The sequence below is a fragment of the Rhea pennata genome, chromosome 14, assembly GCF_028389875.1.
Source record: "Rhea pennata isolate bPtePen1 chromosome 14, bPtePen1.pri, whole genome shotgun sequence".
Classification (NCBI taxonomy): domain Eukaryota; kingdom Metazoa; phylum Chordata; class Aves; order Rheiformes; family Rheidae; genus Rhea; species Rhea pennata.
The window spans coordinates 20,047,021-20,051,670 of NC_084676.1; positions in this window are offsets into that span (position 1 = coordinate 20,047,021).

Here is a 4,650-nt window from a genome sequence, read left to right on the forward strand (position 1 = left end):
GCTCGCAGGCGGCCAAAGCCCGGCCCGGCGAAGGCGGCGGCTCCGTGAGGGAGGCGGCGCGGCGGCTGCCGGCGCCCGCCGAGGGGAGGGGGCTGCCTGCCCGTCCTGCCGTTAACCGCTGCAGCGACAAACGCGTCTGGCCTGGGGAGCCGGCCGCTGAAAGAGCGGCTTACCCGGGACAGGGCTTCTCCAGCCCGGGGCAGCTCACGGGAAGGCCAAGGGGAAAAAGGAAAAAAAAAAAAAAAAGAGAGATTTTAAGACATGACGGCGGGCCGCTTCAGCAATGACCGTTTTCCTTAAACGAGAAAAACACCAGGCAGGGGTTTCTGAGGAAAAAATGAGTCATCTGGCAGCGTATCCTTCCCCGGGAATAATCCGCCTTTTCGCACCCCCTGGGCAGGGCCGTGCGGGACATCGCTGCTGGGTTTCGCTCCTTCTGACTAATAAACACACATATGGACTTGGTTTTATAATACAATTTCTTGCAGTCAAAACAGCGTACACTATATTCCTTTTTCTGATCAGACCTTGCTAGTCCTTCAGCTTATGTCCATAGGGATGAATCTCATTACTTCTCAGCATTAGAAATTCAGACAGTTCTTCAGATTTCCTGCATTAGCAGTGAAGGGATGCATGGAAGTGCACACAAAAACCGGAGCGGAGACTGAACGCTTTTAGACTTTATTGTTTTAGATACATAGTTTGAAAAAATACTATGCATTCCCAATTGTCAAATTATATTAAACAAGCATATACATTTGGTTATGTTATTATTGTTTTAAAATAAGAACTGAAACCATTGCAGAAAGACTGCCGTATGGCAATCTTCGGCGAACTTTGAAACGGCTTATTTGCAGAAGATTGCTAAAATGGATCGCGGGTTCCAGTATTCCTTTGGTCGTTGTTTTATTTGACTTATTTTCCACGACGTGTTGAGTATAGGCACGCGTTCTGGATGACTCCATCGCAACGGGGCGGACGGAGTGCTGGAGTAACAACAGCTTTTATAAAAGAGATTTTATTGTATGTCAGTCGACAAGAATATTTTTATGAGCAGTTTTGAGAAATGTGACAATTTAATTCTTTAAAAAGTCTCCGTGGATGACTTTTTTGATATACATACTAATATATGAAAACTGAAAAAAAATATTTAATTACAATTCAATTATTTTTACACAAATATTATATTTTAACCCCTTTCACCTTCTGTTGAAAATAGAATAGGCAGTGTGTAGGAAAATGCCTCATTTGTTTGCTGCATGTACTTGCTAAAATACATAACAAAAAGTTGTAATAAAGTGAAGGGCTTAAAGGGGCTCTGGATGCCTCAGAAAAAAAAAATATTTTTAACAGCCCCAGAAGGGTATAACTGTTTCCTTCCCAATTACTACAAGTTTCCAGATTTCTCATCCAAACTGAATAGCCTCAGCTTCATGAAATAACTGCAGTAAATATAGCACAGAAACCTATAAATGTGAAAAGTACTGAAGAATAAGTTAATTCCAAGGAGAAAGAAAGATCTAATTCTGATATCTTTGTTTTTCATAGACAAAACCAAAGTAAGCTAGAGAAACAAAAGATATGCAAATCAATTGCCTCTAAATAAAATTATTTTCCAAATCTTCTGTAAGGCTTCAAGAGGTCTTTAAGTAATCCATTACCATGCAAAAATAGTGTATTCTTTCCCAGTTTACATTCATCTTGTAGCAGTTTATTTACATATAGTTCACAAGTTTGTGCTTTTAACATACAGAAAATAAAAATTCTATTCTTAACTTGTTTCATTCCAGATCATTTAAGTCAAATTATTTTCTGCTATATGCAACAAAATTATATCTATGGCAAAATTGACACTGGATATTACTGGTGCTGATATATACTTATTAACAGTGATGACAGATTGCAAAATAGTATTTTATCAATAGAGAACTCACCATCTCTCTCTCATCTGATGTATATCAACCATTTTAACCTGCACATGTCCTTTTCAGTACAGAAAAATTCCATTTATCTCCTGCCAACAGGGAGTTAAGACCAATACTGATTTCGTGTATGATTTCTGTTCACGTTTTTGTGTGTCTTTGACCATTTCCGTAGCAGAGTTGTCTGTGCAACATAAACTGAGTGAAGAACATACAAAGTCTGTAACTAAGCAATAGTCTCTTCCCGGAAGATGTATTTTATTCTGCTTTTCATATATGAGCACTGTAGACAATCTTCCAGTGATTTCAAAGGCGTAGCACCGGGCCCAGGAAGAATCTCCAGTGTTGAATAGGTAAAAGAATAAATCACTAACCACACATACTTAATACGTAGTCTTCTGGGGCAGTGGGTGTAGGATTGCTCTGAACCCTGACCAGCGGTCTAAGTCCACCCACAGCACGACTGAGAGCTGCCGATTTCTGCGGGTGTGCTGTGTTTTCTCATTTTCTTGATAGCAGAATGAACCCCTACCTGATAGTGATTAGTTGAAAACAGTCATTTTTAAGCCATCAAGAATAGTTCTGTTTACAGAGAAGGGTAACTTGCATTGCCATTAATGCAATGGCACTTGAGTTGCGAATCTTTCAGCGAGACAAATAAATATTAAAAAAATCTTGCAACTAGTTACCTTGAGAAAAAAATAAACTTGTTATTCGACAACTCTGGGCATTTTCTTTGGTGGTCAAAATAAGTATATGAAAAGACAATATTCTTGGAATTTGAGGAGAAGCATGCTTGTGCCTAACTCATTAATCATACTTACACAAAGTTACAGTTCCGTTATTGAGAAAAGTCTGTTAAACTGAAATCACCTTAGGAGAAAAGTAAACTAAATTCATGTGATCAAGAAAAGGGTCAGTGCAAAACAGCTTTTTATATTTATTTAAATAACTAGTTACTTTTCTTTTTAAATAGGTTGCATTAAAGCAGGGAAGAAATTGCACTAACTCCTCATTGCTTTGAAGCATATGTATGTAATGACCGTCTTTTAGCTGATATGAAAATAGGATGAATGAGACTCCTCAAAGATTAAAATTCTTTATGACTTGACCTAAAGAGCCAGATTCTGTAGCGGGCAACAGTAATTCATATCCTCCGTAGATGTGACACACTCAAATTCCTCAGTAAACCTGTCACTGTCTACATCAGTGAAAAATGGATGTGAAATACCATCAGATCACAGTATTGATATTTCTTACTTGCTTTGGAGTGACAAGAATGATTACACAGGAAGTAAATGAAGACTCAAACACAAAAGGGATTCAGACCAAGACTTCCGTATTTGATTAATCAATCACCACTTCCTTTATGTGAGTGATTATATTAACAAGTTTCCTTTGTATTACTTTGTTTTGAAAGTACTGCAATAAATCAGTCTTTCTGTAAGACTAACGCATTAATTCAATTTATTTCATTTTTTAAAGCATGCAATGGAACTTCAGAGGGAAAATAAGAGATAATTTAGATTAATAATTTACTCTCTTAGCTTCGAAAGTCTACAATGGATTCCAGTCTAAGAGAGAAGATAAGTGTGCTTTCTCTGCCCTAGCAAAGAAGATCTAGCAGGCACAGCTCCATGCTAGTATGCACTAGTGCAACAAACAGCAGCTGTTAAAATATGCACATACAGTTAGGACCCTGTTTAGCAGAAGGAGGCCACCAACAGTCCAGATATTCAAGCTACCTGACTTCTACAGTTTTCTCATTTTGTTGTATCACGTGTCACATCAGGACAGAGTGTGAGAGTCTGGTCCCATCCCACCGGGCTCTTGCCCCTTCCCAAAGGCTTCACCGGCTCTGAAATCCGTGGTTTTGTCCAGTCTCATTGCTTTTTATCCAAAGAGGCCAGTGGAAGAGGCAGCAGTGGGAGCTGAGGCTGCCGAACGTCCAAATGCAGAGATGGGGTCCTAGGAGGCCTTTCTGCAGTCACATCCAACGTTTCACCAGCTTGGGACACCTTGCAATGGAAACGGGTGACAAAGCTTTCCTGGCACCCTGGGCCATAGGGAGGAATCACTCTTCCTTTTCCACAGCTACCCAAAGGATGCCCTCCACTACTCTATTTCAGCAGACTGTGGAGGCTAGCCTTTCTCCAAAACAAACTTGTTTTGCTAAGCCCCATTCAAATTGCATTGTCCTTCTTTTCTTTATTGCTGTCTCTAGAAGAGAGTGAGTCTGACTGGGCTACCAAGAGCCACCAGCACATTAAGTAATAGCAGAGGGACAGGGAGTGTATGGGTTAGTGTGAACTCGTTTGCACGCTCTCTCCCTGGTGTGTTTTTGTTTTTTTGTTTTTTCAAATGCTCCCAGGAGTCAGCAATGCTTTAGCAACCTTCCCAGTTTGAGTAGTGCTGATGTTCATGTGTGGCCCTAATGAAAAAGCAGCATGCTCCATATAAACTGAGTCTGGGTGAAAAGGAAATAGAGGGAATTCTACCTACGGCTTCCTAACACGCTCTTGTCATTTCAAGGTCATACTAATCTGGCCATTTCCTTTAAGTGTAATATACTAAGAGACCTATTAAGTATAAATGCCAGGAGATCTGTTCCTATTTCTATTCTGGTTGTTAATTAGGTCATTAATAATTAAATCAAATCAATGTAATTTATAACCTGCAGCATATAAAATCTAACACTTAATATATAAACCAATATCCAGCTTGAAGC